Here is a 13,002-nt window from a genome sequence, read left to right as displayed (position 1 = left end):
CCCAGTGAACAGGAAGTGCTGGGACCCCAAGTGTCTCTTAAGGACCTTGCTGTGTCCAGTTCCGGGTGCCAGACTTTAGGAAAGATGTGGACAAATTAGAGAGTCCAGAGGAGAGCAACAAAAATGATAAAAGGTTTAGAAAACATGCCCTATGAGGAAATGTTAAAAACTGGGTGTGATTAGTCTTGAGAAAAGACTTTGTGGGAGTGCGTGGCAGAGGAAGAGAGAACCTGACAAGTCTTCAAGTATGTTAAGGGCTGTTATGAAGAGGATGGCAATCAATTGTTCTCCATGTCCACTGACAGTAGGACAAGAAGTAACAAACTTCATCTGCAGCAAGGGAAGTGTAGGTTAGATATTAGGAAAACTAACTACGAGGGTAGTTAGGCTTTCAAGGGAGGTCATGGAATCCCCAGCATTGGAGATCTTTAGGAACAGCTTGGCCAAACACTTGTCAGGAATGATCTGTTTACTTAGTCCAGCCCCCCTGCATTGAGGCAGGACCATGTGACCTCTTGATGGCCCTTCCAGCCCTACATTTCTATGATGTGACCTTATTAATCTCCCCAAAAATCAATAGGAACAATCCGATTAACTTCAGTGTGAGCAGGACTGTTGTGCCCATAACAAACAACCTTTACAAAATAAAACGTTAAGTTTGCTGAACAGGCCATTCCTGCATAGAGAGGAGGTTGGAAAAACTGAGTCTGCACTTGCAGGATTTCTTCCTCGCTCTTCGGGTGGTAAATGAAGATTTTTCCACTACCATGGATACAGAACTTGTTCTGTATCTGAAGTAACACAGGATCATCTATTTGGAGGTTTAGTCCCCTGTACTGAATCCAGCTCCCATATACCTACTCCAGCTCCCAGGCAGCAGGAGTCCTACAAATTCTTCTGCCAATTGGAAAAAAGTGGACTGGATACCACAAAAATCCTGGCTTTGGACAGGCAAACAAAGCCAATGAGAACTGCTAGCCCTCTGGTCTGCTCCCTCCTGAGCTAGGGAGTCCAGTCCCTGTAGAGCAAGTTAGGTGGGATGTTAACAACAATGTTGCAGAAGTGGCATACTATCCATCCATGCCTCCCCAAGCTGAGCCTGTAGAGGCAACTACAGGGCTCTTCAGGTTTATCTTGGAAATCTTCGACTCTGTGGCATTTGTTTGATAATTACTTTGCATTTGATTTCAGTCAAAAAAGTCTGAATCAGCACAGTCTGCTATGTTGACATTTAAACTGGCAGGAAATTTGTAATTTGTGTTTTCTCTAAATGCTGTTAGCCAGTTGAAGAGTTGGAGGTTGTTGTCTGGGTTTTTTTTAGAATTTATTTATAATTAACCACTCCAGTGATGGATGTGTAGTCCTGAACTATCAGCTATTAATTATGTAAGTGTGCATAGAGAATTATGGAAATAGGCAAATAAAGCCAGACACACAAATGGCATGGCCAAGAAAGCCTGCAAATAAACAAAGTAAAAGATAAAATGTAGAGCTTGGAGGATACAGCTAAATATTTACTCCTAAATTATTAAATAGTTCTATCAAGCTGAAAATGTATCCCTTAATGCCTTGCCGTAGTTTGTCATCTTTTAAAATATTATCAGCAATAATGAAGCATACATGAAATGACTGACTTCCCCAGACAAGTGGAATATACCAGACCCTGTATTATGTAATATCATGGATTGCAGTTCATCTTTCGTAGATATCATTAATCATTTCAGTCTTCCTCATGACTGAATGAGCTGTAGTAAAGTCAATGGGAACTGAACAACTAAAGCCTCATGCAATGCTTTCAAAGTTTAGGGGACTGTGGAAACTACATTTTAAGGATGTCAGACTATTGGCTCTAATCCTACATCTGGATCTGTGCAGGCAGATTCTTGCCCACACATGCATCCCCACTGAATTTAGTTTGTCCCCGCACAGATCCAGTTGCAGGACTGGGGCCCTACAGCTGGAAATTCCTGTTAGAGACAGAATACATTTGTCTAAGTGTATCCAGAAAGGAGATGTTTATGAGAAGGTCCTGAATTTCTGGGTCTGATCTGTTTATATTAAGAAATGGTGGTTTATCAGGGAAAACTATTTAATATACTTAAAGGAATGAAACTGCAAAAAATCAGATTCAAGGGAAACAAATTAAGGCCCTGATCTTACAAAAGCTATGTAAGTATGGCCGTTGAAGTCAATACATCAGCACTGCAGCAACATCCTTGAGTAACACTTTCTACCATTGCTGGTTGGCTAGGAGACTCCATCCCTTTTTGGCAGACCATGACCTGGCCTTAGTTATACATGCCTTTGTCGCCCTGCATTTGAATTACAGCAATGCAACATGCCTGGTGATAAATCCATGATCCCTTAGGAATTTCAGACTACTACAAAACACTGCAGCACATCTCCTCAGCAACGCGGGCTACTGTGAGCACATCAGATCTCTTCACACAATCCACAGTCAACCTGTGGAACTCTTTGCCAGAGGGTGTTGTGAAGGCCAAGACTATAACAGGGTTCAAAAAAGAACTAGATCAATTCATGGAGGATAGGTACATCAATGGCTATTAGCCAGGATAGGCAGGGATGGTGTCCCTAGCCTCTGTTTGCCAGAAGCTGGGAATGAGTGACAGGGAATGGATCACTTGATTACCTGTTCATTCCCTCTGGGGCACCTGGCACTGGCCACTGTTGGAAGACAGGATACTGGGCTAGATGGATCTTTGGTTTAACCCAGTATGGCCGTTCTTATCAAATCATGTTCAATCTCTCAGTCTTTATCTTTAAGGTGCTCAATGGCCTGGGCCCAGGATTCTAAAAGATAGGTATCTCTGGGATGAAGGTCATGTTCAATAGCTTCACTCTTCAGGCCCAATAGAGCTTTCTAACCTAAGGGTAAAGCTCATGTGTGCAGGAGACAGAGCTTTCTCAGGGGGCTGATATGAGGCTGTGGAATGAACTACCCCAGACACCATGAACCATCACAATCCCCCACCAACTTCCACTTGAGGGCAAGGTTGAAGAAGTGTACTTTGCATTCTAACATAAACACAGAGCAGCGTGTACATTTAAAAACAAAAATTGCGGCTTGTCATAAATATAAAGGGAAGGGTAAACCCCTTTGAAATCCCTCCTGGCCAGGGGAAAGCTCCTCTCACCTGTAAAGGGTTAAGAAGCTAAAGGTAACCTCGCTGGCACCTGACCAAAATGACCAATGAGGAGACAAGATACTTTCAAAAGCTGGGAGGAGGGAGAGAAACAAAGGGTCTGTCTGTAGTCTTTTCTGCCGGGGATAGACCAGGAATGGAGTCTTAGAACTTTTAGTAAGTAATCTAGCTAGGTATGTGTTAGATTATGATTTCTTTAAATGGCTGAGAAAAGAATTGTGCTGAATAGAATAACTATTTCTGTCTGTGTATCTTTTTTGTAACTTAAGGTTTTGTAACTACAGCCCCTCTCACTCCAGAACCCTAGAGGGGTTCTCTATGTTTTTGAATCTAATTACCCTGTAAGATATCTACCATCCTGATTTTACAGGGGGGATTTCTTTATTTCTATTTACTTCTATTTTTATTAAAAGTCTTCTTGTAAGAAACTGAATGCTTTTTCATTGTTCTCAGATCCAAGGGTTTGGGTCTGTGGTCACCTATGCAAATTGGTGAGGCTTTTTATCCAACATTTCCCAGGAAAGGGGGAGTGCAAGTGTTGGGAGGATTGTTCATTGTTCTTAAGATCCAAGGGTCTGGGTCTGTAGTCACCTAGGCAAATTGGTGAGGCTTTTTACCAAACCTTGTCCAGGAAGTGGGGTGCAAGGTTTTGGGAAGTATTTTGGGGGGAAGGATGCGTCCAAACAGCTCTTCCCCAGTAACCAGTATTAGTTTGGTGGTGGTAGCGGCCAGTCCAAGGACAACGGGTGGAATATTTTGTACCTTGGGGAAGTTTTGACCTAAGCTGGTAAAGATAAGCTTAGGAGGTTTTTCCATGCAGGTCCCCACATCTGTACCCTAGAGTTCAGAGTGGGGGAGGAACCTTGACAGGCTGAAGCAAAACACTCCACTGTACACACAAATATCTCATTGGGAAAAAGATGAGAGAGAGAATGAACCACCAGTGACAATATTGGTCATGTCACTTAATGCACTACTGTAAGATGCTCAGATATTACCCTCATAACTGTAGTAATAACAACCTGAATAGAATGGGCACAAAGTTATGTTTTTGCAGGATTAGGGCCAAATTATCTATAGTCGATCACTACATAGTCAACTTCTTTCCCAGCCTGCAGCTAATAACTTTGGGGGGGGGGGAGAGAGAAGGGAGGGTGTAGTTATCTCTTGCCATAGCTGTGCATCATTTGTGTCATTATCATTATATGCTCCCATTGTCATGGAGTGTACCACTCACCACTTATCTAAGGCCTCCTTCTGGTCACTCTGGGGATTAGCTCCTGAGGTCAACACTCCTTCCTGTGGTCACACACCATCACACTGTTTCTCTCTCAGGTCTACAGCCCCTCTCACTCCAGGAATTACAGCATCATCTTCATGAATCAGCCATCCAGCTAGGTCACTCAGCATTCTAGGGTACAGTCTTTCAAATCATCTGTGACACTTCCCACATTGACACTGGCATTTTTTCAGTTCACTGCCCATTTACCTGGTCCATGCCTCACCCTCCATAACTGGTAGGGGAACCTAGGCCCCACCACCAAGTCTGGCACAGCCCAGCAATTCTGGGCTTTCCTCTTCCAGCCCTCGCTGTTCCTTCCCTGGACTGCTTTCTACTACTCCTGGTGCCCCCTACTTATTCTGGAAATACCAGCTCCAAACCTTCTTCCCAGGAAATAGCTGCCCTTTGCCAACAGCAGCACCTATGTGTTGCCAGCTTCCTGGCTTTATAGGCCCCACCTATTTCTGCACAGCTGAACCTGCTTGCAATAAATTCTCTGCTGCCTGGCTCTTCCTCCAGGTCCAGCCTACTTGGCCACCTCAAGCCCCTCCAGTCCTGTCGTATTGGGTTCTGGAAGTGGGCAGGCTAAAGGACCAACTGCTAAAGGACTGGGGGAGGGTCCACAAGGCTGGGGGAGGGTCCACAAGGTCCAGGAACTCAAATAATTATAGGGGACAACCAAAAACGTAACGGGGTAGGTGTGAAGGTCAAAGGGTCAAACAAAGGGAACCTGAATGGGACACCGAGCAGAGAACCGCAGACAGCACCCACTGTTCCTCAAAGGTGTCAAGGGAGCCAGTAGATGCCGCCCAAAGGAACTCTGCCCGGATGCATGAATGGAGGGAGGATCGTAAATAGGCCCCACAGTCACAGAAAACCCTCTCAGCCAACCTCTTCTCCCTGGTGTTGTAGATGGCCACTTTGGCCAGCACTAGGAGGAAATTAACGAGGATGTCCCACAACTTTGTGGGGCCACAGATAGGGTGCGAATATAGGAAAAGGTGAGGTGAAGAGTGCAGCCAAAAACATAAAAGGATGTTCAGGAGGAGCCAGAACAGGGGCTGCTAGTCATATCGGAGCCCTCACAAGAGGCGCAGGAAGGCGTGCACCAATGTGCTCCAAGCCGGACTACCTGCACCATAGAGGAGTCTCAGCAGGGCCTGGAGGCAGAAGACACAAGCATGTCAGGCCCTGTCCTCCCTCCTCCAGGGGGAGATGGAGAATCCCGGCAGAGACCCATTGCAGTCCTGGCCAAAAGAACTCCAGAACCAGCTTCTGGATATCAGCCAGGAAACCCAGGGCTGGGACCAGGGTGTTGAGCCAGTGCCAGAGCATGGACAGGACTAGCTGGTTGAGCACCAGTGCCCTCCCCTGCAGGGAAGGCCACTGGAGTAGTCCCGTTGGGATGGTTTACCTTCCGAGATCGGATGGGATCGGGGCCGTTCGGTCCAGTATGGCCACAGGCCCCTTCCAGTCCTGTGTAGGGTAGACACACTATCACACCCATACCCATTAGGTTGTCAGTCATATTTCAAAAGACACACATTTTGTGCCCCACACATACTTAAATATCTTCAATGTATTCCAGTTTACAGCGTTAACCCTACATACAACTAGCATACATGGCAAACTACATTTATGCTTATATCACAAATATGGCTTCAGTAGCATGCCTTCTGAAGTTATTAATCTAGAAAAATCCTACACCTTTAGGGGGGCTGGGAAGGGAAACTTTTCCCCTCTGTCCACTCAAGTTGCACCACTCACCTCTACTCAGGGAATGGATAATACAGATGACCAGCCTTCTGGTATCCTGACTTGGTCTGACTCTTGGTAACTGATTCCCAATGCCTGTGTTCTGGTTTGTCTTTCAGTTCTGACCTCCTGGTATTCTAGCCTATCCTGTATTCCTAGTAATTGGCTCCTGGACCCTTGACCTGTGCCTGATGCCTAACCCCTTGGCTGGGCTGCCCATGCCCTATCCCTGACTCGGCCTTCTTAAATTGTGGGCACCAGACCTGGACACAATATTCCAACAGCAGTCACTCCAGTGTCAAATATAGAAGTAAAATAACCTCTCTACTCCTACTTGACTCCCCTGTTTATGTATTCCAGAATTGCATTAGCTCTTTTGACCACAGTGTCACACTGGGAGCTTGTTATCCACCATGACCCCCAAATCTTTTTTTCTGAGTTACTGTTTCCCAAGATCAAGTCCCCCATCTTGTAAATTTATGCATATGGGTAAACCCACTTAAGTCCTTCTCAGTCTATTCAATGAGACTACTCACATGTATTAAAATTAAGCATGTGCCTAAGTATTTGCAGCATAGGCTGTGGAGCTGGGGGATGGTCACGGACATGGTCCAACCATTTTTTGAGAGAGACAAACCTGAGCGATGCTGCAACCCTGCCTGCCACTCATTCAGATTTGGAGGGGTGGGTGGAGGGCTCATGGGCTGTGAGCAGGGCTGGCTGGAAAGGAAGAGAAAGGTCAGGTGCGGGAGCAAATCTATGCCCTATCACTTTAAATGGCACTCCACAGCCTGTGACTGGCCAGATCAAGGCCAGTTGTTGCCCCATATCATTAAATGGGGTCTTTGTTATTGGAGTTGCTCCTCCAGATGTACTTATAAGACTATTTATATCATGTCACTGAAGCCATTTTTACAAATTGATGATCACTCATGCATTAGAAGGCACAATATATTGGAAAATGAGATTTCACGATATTTAATATGAATTCAGCCATTGCCAGAAAATCATGTAATGCTTTTTTAAACTTGCTTTTGTGTCCAAACTATGGAGGAGCTATGCAATGTACTATCCAGTAGTCACTACAGCAATGTTCATTATACTACTGAGAGAATAATGATAGTTGCTTACATCTCTTGAACAGAAAAAAGTAGCCCACTCTAAAATATCTACATTTACTGCACCTATAGAGAGACCTTGTTAGGGTTTTTAACACCACCTTTAGCTTCTATTGTAGAGAGCTGAGATTATGGACCAGAAGCCCATCTTGCTAGGCACTGTACAGTCAGTTAAATGTCAGGTACAATTCTATCACAGATATAGTAAGCACCATAGAAAGCCACAGTCTGCTGTCTGTTTCCAAATATAAAATTACCACACTTGAGTTATTAACATAATGTGAAGTCTAACATTGTCAAAAGATTTGAATAAAATGACAAGATAAATTATGTAACATTAAAAACAAAAGCCTCCTAAGACTTAGGGTAGAGAAATGGCTTGTCTGGAATATTCTGAGTACCCCTCTCCCTAATTTCCTTTCCCTACTAAGGAAACAAATTTCCACAGACTGGTATAATAATAGATTCACCTGTGACTCAGACTCCTAGGGATTTGAGCTGAGGTTTTTCAAAGCAGTCCAGAGGATTTAGACACATCATTTATTAAAATTAAATCCTCTAGACTTCTGTGAAAATCCTCAACCTTGGATTCTCGTTGCCTACATGGGAGGCTAAATGGCTTCAGTTATTAGCAGACTATTAACTAAGTTATATATGCTGTGGATGGAGACAGCAGAGACTAAGTAAGCAAGAAGAATGCTGCTAAAGAGTTAAAGACTGCTGGACCTGAGGACTGTGTGCGCTAAATTTGGATAATTTAAAACTAAAGGCTTAACTGGAATTGTGAAATATGGTATCAAACTTGCTCTATCTTTGGAGTGAAATTTCCCTTAGATGTTGTAGGATTCATAATTATTTACTCTGTTGCCTAATTAAATTGCTCTTAATGTTTCTCTCTAATGAAAGATATGAGTTATCATGGCTTTGATATATTTAAAAGTAAGTTGGCTGCTCATTTTAGTATTTAATGAGGTGTAGTATATTTACACTAGCTTCACTGATTACTTCTGCTGAAATAATTTTGTAATCAGAACATCTGAGATTTAAGTATTTTTTGTTCAAGGTTAACTTTTAAGTTCCTGAAGCTAACTAGAAGCTTGTTCCCCCATCAGTTTGGTAAGTAATCCTATAATTAAACTTTGGGCATGGCTACACTGGAAACTTCAAAGCGCTCCCATGGCAGCGCTTTGAAGTGCGAGTGTGGTCCCGCGCGAGCGCTGGGAGACAGGTCTCCCAGCGCTTCTGGTAATTCACCTCCACAAGGGGATTAGCTTGGAGCCTGTTTACACTAGCACTTTAAAGTGCTCTGACTTGCTGCACTCGGGGGGGGGGGGTGGGGGTGGGGGGGGGGTGTGATTTTTCACCCCCCTGAGCCAGGAAGTTAGAGCACTATAAAATGTAAGTGTAGCCAAGCCCTTAGCTGCAGTTGTGGTAGCTTTAGAATTAGAAAGGGAGGCCACAGGTGGGGAGAAACTTTTAATAATGCAAGCTTGCACTGCAGGTAAAATCAAAAAAGGTAGAAATTTAAACTAGAAACCAGCAAATACTTATTAGGCCCCTATAAAAGATAAGGAATGCATTTTGAATATTCAGATGGAAGAGAACTCTATTTTTCATTATCTTCTAAAGAATAGTAGCCCCTCCCTATACACTGAACACAGTAGTACTTCTCCAGTAATGCCATGACTTTTGTAACCTCCTCCTGCAGGATAGCCTTCTACAGGTGCATGCTATATAAGAGGACAGCAACAATCCTCCCACTTCCTAGGCAATGAGTTTCAGGTGTGTAGAGAGAGCAAGTATGAGAGAGATAGAGAGAGCTTAGTTATAGAAGAAACTTCTTACCAGGTAAGCTTTGCTATATAGGGTGACCTCCTGGGTTATTCTTCTACAGGTAGAAGATAATGTCACAGTAGTTCTGAGTCACCGCACTCTATGGGGCATTTTATCTATCCCATTAGCTGAAAATTACAGTACTGTATTACCCCAGTAAAAGCAGTGTCTGGATATACTCTTAAGCTCCACTATAGCTGCCTTCTGTGAGAAGGCAATAGAATACTTTACACTCTGATTATGTTAAACTAGTATTTTGTGGGTAAAAAGTAGGTATCTGAGTCCAGATCCACAAAAGGACTGAAGTCCAAAATTTAGGCGTAACTGAGACCCTCAAAACCCTTGCTGGCCTGCTACTAATCCTGCAGACACCAACAATTCCCTGGTGCCTACTTTTCCCCCCCCCCCTCTAAAAGCCCCTAGGTGCCTAAGTTTCTGCCTCTAGGTACATGCATGATGTCTCCTTCTATATATCTGGACTTCTAAGCCTCAGTGGGATCCTCAAGCCATGTGAGGGTAAGTGTTCCCCACATCTATCCTGGGGAGCATGATTTGGTAGGTGTGCTCAGAGTATGCTTACTGGATCAGGCTGCACACAAAATCTAGCTGTAAGAGGTGGTGGTGCCTCCCTTAACTACCAACCTAGTGGTTAGAGCCCTCATCCAGAATGTGGGAGATAAGGGTTCAATTCATGGGCCTGATGTGAAGTAAAGATTTGAACTGCAGTCTTCCAGGAGAGTTCCCTAATCACTAGGCTATGGGCTATTCTGAGGTGGGGGTCCCTCAGCCTCTCTTGTTAATGTGGTTCCACTTTGGATAAATAATTATTAGAGCAAGGGGGCTCAAAATGGGATAGCCTATTTCCCAGGTGAATGCCCTAACCTCCAGGCTGTAATCGTTCTTTCACTCTCTGGCTTAGCATTGTAACACTGAAGTCCTTTTGTGAGGCCAGGTCTTAGCTTGTTATCTCAGGTGCAGTCCTTTCCTCTTCCCTCTTGTGCGTGCGCATGCTATGCGCACACCTTTTTTTCCAGGTTTGATATTGGAAGCAGCTGGAACTGAAGATTGAGGATTTAACATAAGGTTATAGGTGACAAATAGACATGCTAATTCCTGTATGCCTGTGGCTTGTTTAACCTCCCTTTTGAATAGGAAACTAGTGACGTAAGGGTTGTAATAGAAATCCAGTAATGTGGCGTGCTGCTGGGATTTCCTCTGATGCTAATCTATGGCTCAATTTTATCTGTTTAGTATGAAAGTTGGAAGAGATTTCAGCAACTGAGTATGCATAATAGAACTAAACTATAAATAGTCATAAATTAACATGCTATCTAAAAGGTCCTCCTATGGACCTGGAATCAGAGATGGAAGCATTTAGAACACTGACTTTCTATGACCTGAACTAAATAGCTCTCGGATAATCTTGGTTTTTCCTATCTCCTCAGTTACAGTAGTGTGAAGTTTCTTATAATGATGACTATCAAAAATGCATGTCACTACACAGATAATGCATTTCTGCTGCTGCTGCCACTTATTAGCTGCATACATAGGTTTCTATTTTGTGAATTGAATATGCGCTAAATTCTTTTGAATTTAAAATATAAATGATCATCATTGTTAGCATTCCATTTAAAGGCCCTGTTCATTTCTCACATCTTGGAGCTGCTATTTCAGGCTTTTTGCATACTCAGACCTCATTGTATTGGCTGCTTTGAAGGTTTTCTTCAGAAAAATAAGACTTATATAAAATGTTTTTTAAATGAAAGCTATATCCTGGAGCACACTATGGCACACTTCCACTTCCCCTGAGCTACCATGTTCCCAGGCAAACCTGCCGCCAGTACAATCTCTGTTAATTGTCATTAGTATAGTTTGGGGCCAGCAAAAACAGCACTTGGGACATAGCTGGCTGCCCTTACATAGAACAGTATTAAACAAAGCCTCTAAGAGGCAAGCATGTTAATGATGCTTGTTGCTAGGAGGAAACCCCTCAAAACAGAGAAGGAGAGGGAGAGAAGGTATTAATCTGGATGCTCGAATGGGGGAGAAGTCAGAGTAAAATCAGCCATGTCTTTGAATTTTCTGCACTTCAGAGGTAAGCCCACACAGCTGACTTCTGATGCCTTCCTGTAGTCTGTTGGTTTGCCAGTGGAGGAATCCTGTGTGTTCTCTCCCCTTATTTGGATCCAGCCCCCCTGATTTTTTGAGGGGAGAGCAGAACATGACTTTCTTTTTTTGTACCAGGTCAAAGGAATGGCAGCAGGGAATTATACCTAGGCCTGGCCAGCTCAGTTCTTTAGCACAGAGAAGGAGTAGGCAGTATTACAAAGACAGGGCTGACTTTGCTGCCTTCCTGTCCAGCCACTGAACTCCTGCCCCCAGCAAGGCAGCCCTACCATCTCTACAGAGCTTCCATATCCTTCACCATTTTGGGGGTGGGATGACTTTCTGCCAGAAGAGCTAATTTCAGCGAAGGTACTTTTATCTTCCTCTTCTTAGGATAGCTTTAGACAGACTTTGTCCTCACTGGCAATGTGTGCTGCTTTTGCTTCTACTGACCACGTAAGTAGTAATTCCCAGTAGAAGAGGAATCTCTTCCTATAACATGGGGGTAGCATCTCATAAACAATACTGGCCAATTAATTCCCCCAACACTTTTTTAAAAAAAAGTGACTGGCAAAGAGCCTTTCCAAACATGTTCAGGCTTTTTGGCACAGGAAAACTTAAAAGCTGTGCCTTTTAAAGTGTCTCTTGGGTTGTTCCTCACATATTCACCCATCCAACTGCCCCTAGAGTCCTAGAAATACCTTCTAACTCACCTATCCTTCAGCTCAACTCCTGCTTCTGTCTGGTGCTGTTTGCTGACTGGTCTTGGTCTCTCCTGCTGCCTCTGATCCCACCATGCACTGAGCAGAGTCTTGCCATTGGGACAACCCCAGGAACAGAGGGCATACTGACAGATAGCAGATGTCAGCGAGGAGCAAAAGGGGTGAGGGATTAGGAGATTTAGGGGAAGCAAAGCAGGAGAATATATTGTAGTGTTTCTGCCTAGTAGAGAGATTAGGGATTGGCGTGGCCATGCCAAGTTATCATTTTCCCCCTAACTGAATAGTAGAGGGGGCTAAGCTCATGTCTGTTTGGACTGGAGGAAAGGCAGGAAGCAAGGTCACAGTTCAGATAAACATTCAACTATTTCTGAAATGCTAGATCGGCTTAATACTAATTTAACAGTACCGAATCTCCTGATATTTTTGGCTAATTTAGAAACGTTCAGTCTCCATCTTAACCCCATTCTGTTTATAATTGATTTGTATACTAATCTCCTGTGACATTCACACTTGCTGTCAGGCCCTGTATATTTATGATACTGAATTAACCAGCCTCATCTTTTACTAGATCTTACAAGACTCCTCATATCCTAAGATGACTCTATTGGTATTTCCTGAGGCTCTACAACATCCTGAATAAAAGGTTGTAGGTCAATGAGCTGATGACATAGTCTTCTGAGGTGTATAGAAAGCCTCCAGCTTTCGCTTGCTACATGCAAATTTACCCCTTGGCATTAGTATCTCAGAATGGTAATACACTGATTCAGTAAGGGAAAAACAAAAAGGTAATGCAAATGTGAATGACAAAAACTTACAGTTGCACTCATTTCTTTCAGAGTAGCCGCCGTGTTAGTCTGTATCAGCAAAAAGCAGTACTTGTGGCACTTTAGGGACTAACAAATTTATTTGAGCATAAGCTTTCGTGGGCCCATGAAAGCTTATGCTCAAATAAATTTGAGTACAATGGCATGGAATGGTTATAGAATGAAATTTGTTACATAGTGTACATCAGCTGCTCTTAG

Source organism: Lepidochelys kempii, chromosome 7, assembly GCF_965140285.1.
Source record: "Lepidochelys kempii isolate rLepKem1 chromosome 7, rLepKem1.hap1, whole genome shotgun sequence".
Classification (NCBI taxonomy): Eukaryota; Metazoa; Chordata; order Testudines; family Cheloniidae; genus Lepidochelys; species Lepidochelys kempii.
The sequence above is the reverse complement of the archived record's forward strand: the minus strand, read 5'-3'. Positions refer to the sequence as shown.